This window comes from Hyla sarda, chromosome 3, assembly GCF_029499605.1.
Source record: "Hyla sarda isolate aHylSar1 chromosome 3, aHylSar1.hap1, whole genome shotgun sequence".
NCBI classification, from domain to species: domain Eukaryota; kingdom Metazoa; phylum Chordata; class Amphibia; order Anura; family Hylidae; genus Hyla; species Hyla sarda.
Genome location: NC_079191.1, coordinates 141,304,764 through 141,319,955, shown reverse-complemented (window position 1 = coordinate 141,319,955; position 15,192 = coordinate 141,304,764). Strand labels below are relative to the sequence as shown.

At 47.1% G+C, this 15,192-nt stretch overlaps 1 protein-coding gene across 2 annotated transcripts in view; it reads right to left on the bottom strand.

Moving 5' to 3' along the window:
* The window catches only part of MYNN (myoneurin), a 43,983-nt gene extending 29,281 nt beyond the window's left edge, over positions 1 to 14,702 (bottom strand). For both annotated transcript variants that reach the window (XM_056565117.1, XM_056565116.1), the window contains exon 1: positions 14,448 to 14,702. The gene's annotated coding sequence lies outside the window, so the exon portion shown is untranslated. The remainder of the gene's footprint in view (positions 1 to 14,447) is intronic.
* Between the last annotated feature and the right edge of the window lie 490 nt (positions 14,703 to 15,192).

Here is a 15,192-nt window from a genome sequence, read left to right as displayed (position 1 = left end):
TGCAGGTGACACTGATGACAATGGTACTTACCTGACCCCGTTCCGTGCTGTGGTTCTCTGGCAATCTTCTTCAGTATCATCAGCTCCCTACTTGGAGCATGGGCGGAACTTAGTGATGTCATCGCTGCTGTTTGCTAGCAGAGGGACCCAGCAGAGAACAGCAGCTGTGACGTCACTAAGCCTCGCCCATGCTCCAAAATGCGCCCGGAGCTGATGATACTGAAGAGGATTGCCAGAGAACCACAGCACGGAACGGGGTCAGGTAAGTACCGTTGTCATCAGTGTCACCTGTACTACCTGTCTGTACAGGTTAGTGCAGGTGAGGCCGATGAAATATTTTCTTTAACCCCTTAAAGGGGTTCTCTGCCCCTAGACATCTTATCCCCTATCCAAAGGATAGGGGATAAAATGTCTGATTGTGGGGGTACCGCCGCTGGGGACCCCCGGGCTCTCGGCTACAGCACCCCTCTGTCATTACTGCACAGAGCAAACTCGCTCTGTGCGTAATGACGGGCAATACAGGGGCCGAAGCATCGTGGCGGCCTTCATGCCCCCTCCCATAGACTTGCATTAAGGGTGTGGGCCGTAACGTCACGAGGGACGAAGCCGTGATGTCACGATGCTGCTCCGGCCCCTGTATCGCCCGTCATTACGCACAGAGCGAGTTTGCTCTGTGCAGTAATGACAGAGGGGTGCTGCAGCCGAGATCCCAGGGGTCCCCAGCGGCAGGACCCCAGCGATCAGACAAAGGATATCTAGGGGCGGAATACCCCTTTAACCCCTTAAGGACCGAGCCCTTTTTCACCTTAAGGACCGGAGCGTTTTTTGCAATTCTGACCACTGTCACTTTAAACATTAATAACTCTGGAATGCTTTTAGTTATCATTCTGATTCCGAGATTGTTTTTTCGTGACATATTCTACTTTAACTTAGTGGTAAAATTTTATGGTAACTTGCATCCTTTCTTGGTGAAAAATCACCAAATTTGATGAAAAAAATGAAAATTTTGCATTTTTCTAACTTTGAAGCTCTCTGCTTGTAAGGAAAATGGATATTCAAAATATATTTTTTTTGGGTTCACATATACAATATGTCTACTTTATGTTTGCATCATAAAATTTATGAGTTTTTACTTTCGGAAGACATCAGAGGGCTTCAAAGTTCAGCAGCAATTTTGAAATTTTTCACAAAATTTTCAAACTCGCTATTTTTCATGGACCAGCTCACGTTTGAAGTGGATTTGAAGGGCCTTCATATTAGAAATGCCCCATAAAAGACCCCATTATAAAAACTACACCCCCCAAAGTATTCAAAATGACATTCAATAAGTGTATTAACCCTTTAGGTGTTTCACAGGAATAGCAGCAAAGTGAAGGAGAAAATTCAAAATCTTAATTTTTTACACTCGCATGTTCTTGTAGACCCAATTTTTGAATTTTTGCAAGGGGTAAAAAGGAGAAAATTTTTACTTGTATTTGAAACCCAATTTCTCTCGAGTAAGCACATACCTCATATGTCTATGTTAATTGTTCAGCGGGCGCAGTAGAGGGTTCAGAAGGGAAGGAGCGACAAATGGTTTTTGGGGGGCATGTCACCTTTAGGAAGCCCCTATGGTGCCAGAACAGCAAAAAAACACACATGGCATACCATTTTTAAAACTAGACCCCTCAGAGAACGTAAAAAGGGGTAAAGTGAACCTTAATACCCCACAGGTGTTTCACGACTTTTGCATATGTAAAAAAAAATTTTTTTTTTTACCTAAAATGCTTGGTTTCCCAAAAATTTTGCATTTTTAAAATGTGTAATAGCAGAAAATACCCCCCAAAATTTGAAACCCAATTTCTCCCGATTCAGAAAACACCCCATATGGGGGTGAAAATTGCTCTGCTGGCGCACTACAGGTCTCAGAAGAGAAGGAGTCACATTTGGCTTTTTGAAAGCAAATTTTGCTCTGGGGGCATGCCGCATTTAGGAAGCCCCTATGGTGCCAGAACAGCAAAAAAAAAACACATGGCATACCATTTTGGAAATTAGACCCCTCGGGGAAAGTAACAAGGGGTAATGTGAACCTTAATACCCTACAGGTGTTTCACGACTTTTGCATATGTAAAAAAAATTTTTTATTTTTTACCTAATATGCTTGGTTTCCCAAAATTTTTACATTTTTAAAAAGGGTAATAGCAGGAAATACCCCCCAAAATTTGAAGCCCAATTTCTCCCGATTCAGAAAACACCCCATATGGGGGTGAAAAGTGCTATGCTGGCGCACTACAGGTCTCAGAAGAGAAGGAGTCACATTTGGCTTTTTGAAAGCAAATTTTGCTCTGGGGGCATGCCGCATTTAGGAAGCCCCTATGGTGCCAGAACAGCAAAAAAAAACACATGGCATACCATTTTGGAAACTAGACCCCTCGGGGAACGTAACAAGGGGTAATGTGAACCTTAATACCCTACAGGTGTTTCACAACTTTTGCATATGTGAAAATTTTTTATTTTTTTTTACCTAAAATGCTTGGTTTCCCAAAATTTTTACATTTTTAAAAAGGGTAATAGCAGAAAACACCCCCCAAAATTTGAAGCCCAATTTCTCCCGATTCAGAAAACACCCCATATTGGGGTGAAAAGTGCTCTGCTGGCGCACAACAGGTCTCAGAAGAGAAGGAGTCACATTTGGCTTTTTGAAAGCAAATTTTGCTCTGGGGGCATGCCGCATTTAGGAAGCCCCTATGGTGCCAGGACAGCAAAAAAAATAACACATGGCATACCATTTTGGAAACTAGACCCCTCGGGGAACGTAACAAGGGGTTAAGTGAACCTTTATACCCCACAGGTGTTTCATGACTTTTGTATATGTAAAAAAAAAATTTTTTTTTTTACCTAAAATGCTTGTTTTCCCAAAAATTTTACATTTTTAAAAAGGGTAATAGCTGAAAATACCCCACAAAATTTAAAGCCCAATTTCTCCCGAGTACGGCGATACCCCATATGTGGCCCTAAACTGTTGCCTTGAAATACGACAGGGCTCCAAAGTGAGAGCGCCATGCGCATTTGAGGCCTAAATTAGGGATTGCATAGGGGTGGACATAGGGGTATTCTACACCAGTGATTCCCAAACAGGGTGCCTCCAGCTGTTGTAAAACTCCCAGCATGCCTGGACAGTCAGTGGCTATCTGGCAATACTGGGAGTAGTTGTTTTGCAACAGCTGGAGGCTCCGTTTTGGAAACAGTGGCGTACCAGACGTTTTTCATTTTTATTAGGGAGGGGAGGGGGGCTGTGTAGGGGTATGTGTATATGTAGTGTTTTTTACTTTTTATTTTATTTTGTGGTAGTGTAGTGTAGTGTTTTTAGGGTACAGTCACACGGGCGGGGGGTTCACAGTAGTTTCTCGCTGGCAGTTTGAACTGCGGCAGAAAATTTGACGCAGCTCAAACTTGCAGCCGGATACTTACTGTAATCCTCCGCCCATGTGAGTGTACCCTGTACGTTCACATTGGGGGGGGGGGGGGGGAACATCCAGCTGTTGCAAAACTACAACTCCCAGCATGTACGGTCTATCAGTGCATGCTGGGAGTTGTAGTTTTGCAACCGCTGGAGGCTCCGTTTTGGAAACAGTGACGTACCAGACGTTTTTCATTTTTATTGGGGAGGGGAGGGGGGCTGTGTAGGGTATGTGTATATGTAGTGTTTTTTACTTTTTATTTTATTTTGTGTTAGTGTAGTGTAGTGTTTTTAGGGTACAGTCACACGGGCGGGGGTTCACAGTAGTTTCTCGCTGGCAGTTTGAGCTGCGACAGAAATTTTGCGGCAGCTCAAACTTGCAGCCGGATACTTACTGTAATCCTCCGCCCATGTGAGTGTACCCTGTACGTTCACATTGGGGGGGGGGGGGGGGGATTAACATCCAGCTGTTGCAAAACTACAACTCCCAGCATGTACGGTCTATCAGTGCATGCTGGGAGTTGTAGTTTTGCAACAGCTGGAGACACACAGGTTGTGAAACACCGAGTTTGGTAACAAACTCAGTGTTTTGCAACCAGTGTGCCTTCAGCTGTTGCAAAAGCTACAACCCCCAGCATGTACGGACAGCGGAAGGGCATGCTGGGTCTTGTAGTTATGCAACAGCCAGAGGCATACTACATTGGCTGGGGATGCTGGGGATTGTAGTTATGCAACAGCTGGAGACACACTGGTTTACTACTTAACTCAGTGTGCCTTCAGCTGTTGCAAAACTACAACTCTCAGCAGTCACCGACAGCCAACGGGCATGCTGGGAGTTGTAGTTATGCAACCACCAGATGCACCACTACAACTCCCAGCATGCACTTTAGCTGATTGTGCAAGCTGGGAGTTGTAGTTAGACAACAGCTGAAGGTACACTTTCCCATAGAAAGAATGTGCCTCCAGCTGTTGCAAAACTACAAGTCCCAGCATGCCCATAAGGGCATGCTGGAAGTTGTGGTGGTCTGTCTCCTGCTGTTGCATAACTACAGCTCCCAGCATGCCCTTGTTGCATGCTGGGAGCTGTTGCTAAGCAACAGCAGGAGGCTGTCACTCACCTCCAACGATCCAGCCGCACAGGTCAGTCCCTCGTCGTCTCCGCCGCCGCCGCTGCTCCTGGGGCCCCGATCCCAACAGGGACGCCGGGGATCGGGGTCCCCAGCACCGGGGGTCGTCTTCCCGCACCCGCTCACGTCCTCCGGAAGAGGGGCGGAGCGGGTTGCGGGAGTGACACCCGCAGCAGGCGCCCTGATTGGTCGGCCGGTAATCCGGCCGACGAATCAGGGCGATCGTGAGGTGGCACCAGTGCCACCTCACCCCTGCTGGCTCTGGCTGTTCGGGGCCGTCTCTGACGGCCCCGATCAGCCAGTAATTCCGGGTCATCGGGTCACTGGAGACCCGATTAACCCGGAATCTGCCGCAGATCGCTGGACTGAATTGTCCAGCGATCTGCGGCAATCGCCGACATGGGGGGACATAATGACCCCCCTGGGCGATATGCCGGGATGCCTGCTGAACGATTTCAGCAGGCATCCGGCTCCGGCTCCCCTCCGGCTAGCGGTGGGGGCCGGAAATGCTCAGGGCGTATCCATACGCCCTCGGTCCTTAAGGACTTGGAAACGGGGGCGTATGGATACGCCCTATGTCCTTAAGGGGTTAAGGATGGACCTATTTTTTTACCATAATGACCAGTCCCTTTTTTTTTAATTTGATATGTATCTCTTTAAATGGTAACTTTAGAATGCTTTTTCTGAGTTGAGCGATTCTGAGATAGTTTTTTTGTGACATGTTGTATTTTACATAAGTGGTGCATTTTTGTTGACACATGAAGCATTTTTTGTGAAAAACTTGGCGTTTTTTATTTTATTATATTTTTATGGTGTTCACTGTGCAGTAAAAGTGATGTTATATTTATTCTGTGGGTCGGTACAATTATGGCGATACCCATTTTATATCGCTTGTTATGTTCTTTTTCCTTTTTCTGAGCAGAATTCTATTTTTCCCTTTTTTGTGTTATGTTCCGACAGCTGTAACTTTTTTATTCTTCGTCCGAGTGAGGGCTTATTTTTTTGCGGGACAAGCTGTACTTTATATTGGTATCATTTTTGTGATACACGCTACCTTTGATTTTTTTTATACCGCTATTTGTATCAAAATTGGCGAATTTTGTGTATTTTTTTAAGGCGTTCACCATGCGGGATAATTTACATTATAGCTTTAAAGTACACGTCATTATGGAAGTGACAATATCTAATATGTATATGATTTGTGTCTTGTTTGTTTTTATGATGATAATACAGGGCTTTTATTGGGAAAGGGGCATTTTTTTTATTTTTTATTACACTTCATACTTTTATTAATTTTTTTCTTCACTTTTTACAGGTTATACTATGCTGCAATACATTTGTACCACAGCACAGTATAACCTGATGACCTGCACACACTACAGCCTGAGCGATCCAGCCTATGGCTGGATCTCACAGGCTTCCCTAGCAGGCAGACAGGAGGTCATGATCTGACCTCCTGCTGCCATAGCAACCAATGGCGACCCGCGATTTGTAATCTATTTGTAATTTGTAAGTCCAGTAAGTGAGGGTGGGCTAGCACTCCTCTGTGCTCTCTCCTGTCTGATAGCACTCCTCTGTGCTCTCTCCTGCCTGATCGGACTCCTCTGTGCTCTCTCCAGTCTGATAAGACTCCTCTGTGCTCTCTCCTGTCTGATAGGACTCCTCTGTGCTCTCTCCAGTCTGATAAGACTCCTCTGTGCTCTCTCCTGTCTGATAGGACTCCTCTGTGCTCTCTCCTGTCTGACAGTACTCATCTGTGCTCTCTCCTGTCTGATATGGCTCCTCTGTGCTCTCTCCAGTCTGATAGGACTCCTCTGCGCTCTCTCCTGTCTGATAGTACTCCTCTGTGCTCTCTCCCATCTGATAGTACTCCTCTGTGCTCTCCCCTGTCTGATAGCACACCTCTGTGCTCTCTCCTCTCTGATAGGACTCCTCTGTGCTCTCACCTGTCTAATAGTACTCCTCTGTGCTCTCTCCTGTTTGATAGGGCTCCTCTGTGCTCTCTCCTGTCTGATAGAGCTCCTCTGTGCTCTCTCCTGTCTGATAGTACTCCTCTATGCTCTCTCCTGTCTGATAGTACTCCTCTGTGCTCTCTCCTGTCTGATAGCACTCCTCTGTGCTCTCTCCTGTCTGATAGGACTCCTCTGTGCTCTTTCCTGTCTGATAGTACTCCTTTGTGATCTCTCCTCTTTGGTAGTACTTCTCTGTGTGCTCTCCTGCTTGATATATGAAAACCAATGCCCAGGAGGCAGTTCATTTCAAGTTTTAATGACAGCAGTTCATCCACCCACCAGTTCCTGTAGCACAGCAGGCACAGGACACATGTTTACTCTCGTATGAGAGATTGTGTATATGTAGAGTGGTTAAGCTGCTGGGCTTTTAACTATTAGGCTTCCTTTCAAATTCATACAAGTTTTTCTTCATTTAAATATGTTCTCCTCCTTTACCATGTTGATTCCCTTTATGTATTTAAAAGTCTCTATCATATCCCGTCTGATATCCTCCTGTCTGATAGCACTCCTCTGTGCTCTCTCCTGTCTGATAGGACTCATCTGTGCTCTCTTCTGTCTGATAGGACTCCTCTGTGCTCTCTCCTGTCTGATAGGACTCCTCTGTGCTCTATCCTGTCTGATAGGACTCCTCTGTGCTCTCTCTTGGCTGATAGGACTCCTCTGTGCTCTCTCCTGTCTTATAGTACTCCTTTGTGCTCTCTCCTGTCTGATAGGACTCCTCTGTGCTCTCTCCTGTCTTATAGGACTCCTCTGTGCTCTCTCCTGTCTGATAGTACTCCTCTGTGCTCTCTCATGTCTGATAGGACTCCTGTGTGCTCTCTCTTGTCTGATAGGACTCATCTGTGCTCTCTCCTGTCTGATAGCACTCCTCTGTGCTCTCTCCTCTCTGATAGCACTCCTCTGTGCTCTCACCTGTCTGATAGTACTCCTCTGTGCTCTCTCCTGTCTGACAGAACTCCTCTGTGCTCTCTCCTGTCTGATAGGGCTCCTCTATGCTCTCTACTGTCTGATAGGGCTCCTCTGTGCTCTCTCCAGTCTTATAGGGCTCCTCTGTGCTCTCTCCTGTCTGATAGTACTCCTCTATGCTCTCTCCTGTCTGATAGGACTCCTCTGTGCTCTCTCCAATCTGAAAGGACTCCTCTGTGCTCTCTCCTGTCTGATAGGACTCATATGCGCTCTCTCCTGTCTGATAGGACTCCTATGTGCTCTATCCTGTCTTTTAGGACTCCTCTGTGCTCTCTCCTTTCTGAAAGGACTCCTCTGTGCTCTCTCCTGTCTGATAGTACTCCTCTGTGTTCTCTCCTGTCAGATAGGACTCCTCTGTGCTCTCTCCTGTCTGATGGGACTCCTCTGTGCTCTCACCTGTCTGATAGTACTCCTCTGTGTTACGCCGAGCGCTCCGGGTCCCCGTTCCTCCCCGGAGCGCTCGCCTCATCCTCGTTGTTGCAGCGCCCCGGTCAGATCCACTGACCGGGTGCGCTGCGGTCCCGCCTCCAGCCGGGATGCGATTCGCGATGCGGGTGGCGCCCGCTCGCGATGCGCACCCCGGTCCCCGTACCTGACTCGCTCTCCGTCGGTCCTGTCCCGGCGCGCGCGGCCCCGCTCCCTAGGGCGCGCGCGCGCCGGGTCTCTGCGATTTAAAGGGCCAGTGCACCAATGTTGGTGCCTGGCCCAATCTTCCCAATTAGCTTAATTAGTTTCCACCTGTGCACTCCCTACTTATACCTCACTTCCCCTGCACTCCCTTGCCGGATCTTGTTGCCCTTGTGCCTAGTGAAAGCGTTCCCTTGTTTGTTCCTAGCCCGTGTTCCAGACCTCCTGCCGTTGCCCCTGACTACGATCCTTGCTGCCTGCCCCGACCTTCTGCTACGTCCGACCTTGCCTTTGTCTACTCCCTTGTACCGCGCCTATCTTCAGCAGTCAGAGAGGTTGAGCCGTTGCTAGTGGATATGACCTGGTCACTACCGCCGCAGCAAGACCATCCCGCTTTGCGGCGGGCTCTGGTGAAAACCTGTAGTGACTTAGAACCGGTCCACTAGCACGGTCCTCGCCAATCCCTCTCTGGCACAGAGGATCCACCTCCTACCAGCCGGGATCGTGACAGTAGATCCGGCCATGGATTCCGCTGAGGTGCCGCTGTCAAGTCTTGCCGACATTTTCACGATGATCACCCAACAAAATCACCAGCTGGCATACTTGTCCTCCGTGAAACAGCAACTGAAGTCACAGTTACAGCAGCTGCTGCCACTGACACAGCAGCTGCAACTGCAACAACCATCTCCTCCGCCGTCTCCTGCAACTCCTCCGCAGCGTCCGGCCATGGATTCCGCTGAGGTCCGTGGTGTCTTCGAGGAGCCTGCCCGAGCTTCTTCTGCCGAGACTGCCCTGCTGAACCTGGCCCAGGGTGTTTCTTCCGTTGGCGAGTACGCCATTCAGTTCCGTGCTCTTGCTTCCGAGTTGTCCTGGAATAGTGAGGCTCTCTGCGCGACCTTTAAAAAAGGCCTATCCAGCAACATTAAAGATGTTCTGGCCGCACGAGAGACTCCTGCTAACCTACATGAACTCATTTATCTTGCCACTCGCATTGACATGCGTTTTTCCGGATGGCGTCTGGAGCTCCGCCTGGATATGGACTTTGTTCGCACGAGGCGTTTTTTCTCCCCGGCTCCTCTCTCCTCTGGTCCTCTGCAAACCGTTCCTGTGCCTCCCGCCGTGGAGGCTATGCAAGTTGACCGGTCTCGCTTGACACCTCAAGAGAGGACACGACGCCGCATGGAGAATCTTTGCCTGTACTATGCCGGTACCGAACACTTCCTGAAGGATTGTCCTATCCGTTCTCCCCGCCTGGAAAGACGTACGCTGACTCCGCACAAAGGTGACACAGTTCTTGATGTCAACTCTGCTTCTCCACGCCTTACTGTGCCTGTGCGGATATCTGCCTCTACCTTCTCTACTATGGCCTTCTTGGATTCCGGATCTGCAGGAAATTTTTTTTTGGCCTCTCTTATCAACAGGTTCAACGTCCCTGTGACCAGTCTCGCCAGACCCCTCTACATCAATTGTGTTTACAATAAAAAATTGGACTGTCTCGTGCGTTACCGCACGGAACCCTTCCTAATGTGCATCGGACCTCATCACGAAAAAATTGAGTTTTTTTTCCTCAGGTTCTTTGGCCCCAAGAAGAGGGGGAGACCCAAGGGGGGGGGGGTACTGTTACGCCGAGCGCTCCGGGTCCCCGTTCCTCCTCGGAGCGCTCGCCTCATCCTCGTTGTTGCAGCGCCCCGGTCAGATCCACTGACCGGGTGCGCTGCGGTCCCGCCTCCAGCCGGGATGCGATTCGCGATGCGGGTGGCGCCCGCTCGCGATGCGCACCCCGGTCCCCGTACCTGACTCGCTCTCCGTCGGTCCTGTCCCGGCGCGCGCGGCCCCGCTCCCTAGGGCGCGCGCGCGCCGGGTCTCTGCGATTTAAAGGGCCAGTGCACCAATGTTGGTGCCTGGCCCAATCTTCCCAATTAGCTTAATTAGTTTCCACCTGTGCACTCCCTACTTATACCTCACTTCCCCTGCACTCCCTTGCCGGATCTTGTTGCCCTTGTGCCTAGTGAAAGCGTTCCCTTGTTTGTTCCTAGCCCGTGTTCCAGACCTCCTGCCGTTGCCCCTGACTACGATCCTTGCTGCCTGCCCCGACCTTCTGCTACGTCCGACCTTGCCTTTGTCTACTCCCTTGTACCGCGCCTATCTTCAGCAGTCAGAGAGGTTGAGCCGTTGCTAGTGGATACGACCTGGTCACTACCGCCGCAGCAAGACCATCCCGCTTTGCGGCGGGCTCTGGTGAAAACCTGTAGTGACTTAGAACCGGTCCACTAGCACGGTCCTCGCCAATCCCTCTCTGGCACAGAGGATCCACCTCCTACCAGCCGGGATCGTGACACTCTGTGCTCTCTCCTTTCTGAAAGGACTCCTCTGTGCTTTCTCCTGTCTGATAGGTCTCCTCTGTGCTCTCTCCTGTCTGATAGGATTCCTCTGTGCTCTCTCCTGTCCTATCAGACACAGAGGAATGCTAGCCCACTCTCACTTACTGGGCTTTGTCCATGCCTGTGCTTCAGCTTGGACAAAGCCATGATTTTATAAGCCATGATTTCTATAAAAAGGAAATCAAATTTTCTTATTAAGTATATCAGAAAGGTTAAGGTTTTGCCAAGATGCATAACATATTAAAAGGTTTTGTATCTGACAGCGCCCCTTTAGTTTTTTTTTTTAAAGTAGTACAATAATAGAAAAGTATCTAAACATGGGTATCATTTTAATTAACTCATAGAATAAAGAAAACAAGTCATTTTACCGTAAAAAGTGTACAGCTTAAAAATGAAACCTTCCAAAATTAGCAAAATTGCGTTTTTCTTTTCAATGTTGGTTTTGCCATACATTTTATAGTAAAATGAGTGATGTCATTACAAAGTACAATTGGTCATGGTAAAAACAAGCCATCATATGGGTCTGTGGACTGAAATATAAAAAAAAGTTATGATTTATAGAAGGCAAAGGGGAAAAAACAAAAATTTAAAAAAAGTAAAAACATTTTTGGGCTGTGTCCTTAACCCGTTACTTAATGGGGTACTCCGTGGAAAACATTTATTTTTTTTAAATCAACTGGTGCCAGAAAGTTAAACAGATTTGTAAATGACTTCTATTAAAAATCTTTACCCTTTCAGTACTTTTTAGCAGCTGTATGCTACAGAGGAAATTCTTTTCTTTTTTAATTTCTTTTTTGTCTTGTCCACAGTGCTCTATGCTGACACCTCTGTCCGTGTCAGTAACTGTCCAGAGCAGCATAGGTTTGCAATGGGGATTTTCTCCTGCTCTGGACAGTTCCTGATGCGGGCATCAGGTGTCAGCAGAGAGCTCTGTGGATATGACAAATAAAAAATTCAAAAAGAAAATAATTTCCTCTGTAGCATACAGCTGCTAAAAAGTACTGGAAGGGTAAACATTTTTTTAATAGAAGTCATTTACAAATCTGTTTAACTTTCTGGAACCAGTTGATTTAAAAAAAAACGCCCTGTTCCCGATACTGATGCTTGAAGAATGCTCATGAGCTGAGCACGCTTCATACCCGGTGGGTCATGACTGCTATCAACAGCCTGGACCCAGGGTTAATGGTGGACATCCCCGATTGGGCGATCACAGCATCTGTAATGTTAAAAAAGATACCAACAGCTCAGCGGAGCTGATTGGGACCATCTTGGTGAAATGTCCCTATCAGCTAAGAGGACGGCGAGAGGGCCCTTACCTGCTTCCTCGCCGTCTGATCGGGGATTTGATTCTCCCAGCCAGCCATGGCAGGCTAGAGCAGCAGAGCACTGATAACACTGATTAATGCTGAGCCAAAGCTTAGCATTGAACAGTGTATGCAATTAAATAATTGCATGGTATAGCCCACTAAGGGGACAAAAAAAAAATAGCAAAAAGTGTAAAAAAGAAAAAGTTAATAAATGTGAATAAGCCCCTCCCCTAAAACAAGTTTGAATCACCCTTCAATTCCCATTTTTTAAATAAAATAATTTAATAAAAAATAAACATAAATATATGTGGTATCGCCACGTGCGTAAATGTCTGAACTATTAAAATATAAGGTTAGTTAAATCTCACGGTCGATGGCGTACACGTAAAAAAATACCAAAGTCCAATATTGTGCATTTTTGGTCCCATATATTTATATATATTAACCCCATAAGGACCACGGGTTTTTCCGTTTTTGCACTTTCGTTTTTTCCTCCTCACCTTTTAAAAATCATAACCATTTCACTTTTGCACCGAAAAATCCATATTATGGCTTATTTTTTGCACCATCAATTCTACCTTGCAGTGACATCAGTCATTTTACCCAAAAATCTACAGCGAAACAGGAGAAAAAATCATTGTGCGGCGAAATTGAAGAAAAAACGCCAGTTCGTAACTTTTGAGGGCTGCCGTTTCTACGTAGTACATTTTTCGGTAAAAATGACACCTTATCTTTATTCTGTAGGTCCATACGGTTAAAATGATACCCTACTTATATAGGTTTGATTTTGTCGTACTTCTAGAAAAAATCATAACTACATGCAGGAAAATGTATACGTTTAAAATTGTCATCTTCTGACCCCTATATCTTTTTTTTTCTTTCTGCGTATGGGGCGGTATGAGGGCTCATATTTTGCGCCGTGATCTGAAGTTTTTACTGGTACCATTTTTGGATTGATCACTTTTTGATTGCTTTTTATTCATTTTTTCATGATATAAAAAGTGACCAAAAATACGCTATTTTGGACTTTGGATTTTTTTTGCGCGTACGCCATTGACCCTGCGGTTTAATTAATGATATTTTTTTTATAGTTCGGACATTTACACACGTGGCGATACCACATATGTTTATGTTTATTTTTATTTACATGTTTTTTTTTTTTTAATGGGAAAAGGAGGGTGATTTGGACTTTTATTAGGGAAAGGGTTAAATCACATTTATTAACTTTTTTTAAAAATTTTTTTTGCCCCATAGGGGGCTATAACATTGCATACGCTGATTTCCAGCACTGTTCACTGCAAAGCCATAGCTTTGCATTGATCAGTGTTATCGGCGGTCGATTGCTCAAGCCTGAATCTCAGGCTTAGAGCAATCAATCGCCAATCGGACGCGCCGGAGGAAGGTGAGTGACCCTCCGCTCGCGTCCCAGCTGATCGGGACACCGTATTTTCACTGCGGTGGTCCCGATCAGCCCCACTGAGTAGCCGGGAAGCTTTTACTTTCGTTTTAGATGCTGCGTTCAACTTTGAACGCCGTGTCTAAAGGGTTAATAGCGCGTGGCACCGCGATCGCTGCCGCGCACTATTAGCCCCGGGTCCTGGCTTCAGCTACATGCCGGGACCGACCCGATATGACACGTAGTCACCGCGTGACCATGCGTTATATCGCGGGAGCCGGCCACTGACGTAAATATACGTCCGTGGTCGTTAAGGGGTTAAACATACTAATTTTGGTGCATGTAGTTATAATTATTTTAAGTAGTAAAAGAAAATAAAACCTACATAAATTGTAACCGTATGGACCTACAGAATAAACATAAGGCTTCATTTTCACTGAAAATTGCACTGCGTAGAAACTAAAGCCCCCAAAATGTAGAACCCATGATCATTTTTTTTGTTTTGCCGCATATTATGTTATGAAAACAGGTGATATCATTACAAAGTACAATTGGTGATGCAGAAAACAAGCCCTTATATGGGTCTGTAGGTGCAAAATTGAAAGCGTTAGGCTAGGTTCACACTGTGGAATTTCTGGGCAGAAATTCTGACGGAGATTTAGCCGGCGGCACTAGGACTGCAATGCCGTCCCCATAGATGTCAATTCATTTCTGAGCAGATCTCCCAAAAGATCTACCCAGAGATGCATTGTCGTCTATGGAGAAGGCACTGCAGTGCGTGCGGTCCTAGTGCCGCCGGCTAAATCTCCGGCAGAAATTCTGCCCAAAGATTCCGTTGTGTGAACCTAGCCTTATGATTTTTAGAAGGGGAGAAAATAAAAGTGCAAAAACAAAATTGGCCGGGTCCGGCTAAAATGGGCTGAGTCCTTAAGAGGTTAAGGGGTTAATTATCCTGCACGGTAAATGCCGTAAAAAAAACAACATGAAAACAAAACTACAACTCCCTGCATGCCCAGACAGCCAACGGCTGTCTGGGCATGCTGGGAGTTGTAGTTTTGCAACAGCTGGAAGCACTTTGCTTGGGAAACACTGGGCTAGGGCTACCTGGTGACTTGCGGCCATGTGACATGAGATGGCCATATACGTCATAAGATGCTGTTTTTGGCAAGATGGTGATGAGAAGGTAAATTACCTGGCAAGGGCTTCATATATGTACTGGGCAGATGCTCTGCAGAGCTGTGGCTGGGGTTTCATTACACATTTGTTGTTTATGTCACTACATAGAACCAATGAACATGGCGCCTCATGCTCTCTACTACATAGAGCCAATGAACATGGCGCCTCATGCTCTCTACTACATAGAGCCAAGGAACATGGCGCCGCATGGTCTCTTTACATCACAGTGCATTCAGACAGCAAGTGTCCAAGCTTCCAGCGCAGCACAGTATAGGCGTGCCGTCACCTGTGGATTTTTTAGTCACGTGTTCACGTAGCGCCACCCCTATAGGTTGAAAGTTTCCCGCCACCAATTCGAAGCCGACCAGTGACGTCATATGCTCTGTATAAAAGCCTGAGCCGGTCGGCTTGTCACACAGTGGGAATTGGAGGGAATCACATCTGCTAACCCTAATTCACTCGGGTCAGGGCTCCCATGTGCCGCTCGTTGTTTTGCCGGTTGTCTTTCAGCGGGCGGGGGAGCTCAGGGAAGCGAGGACTAAAAAACGGCAGCCGCGGGCCCTCCTGTTCCCACCGCCCCTGCCTCTTCACACCGCGCCTGGGGTCTCGCCACAATGTCCTGCAGCTTCCAGTTATGAGGCCGCGGTCTACCGCCCTATTTGGTAGTCGCGAAGAGTTCGTCTCTGTCAGCCTTGGTCGCTGTGGACGGAGTGCGGGATCCCACAGGCAGAGCGGGGAATACTAACGCGAGCCGCGCCGCC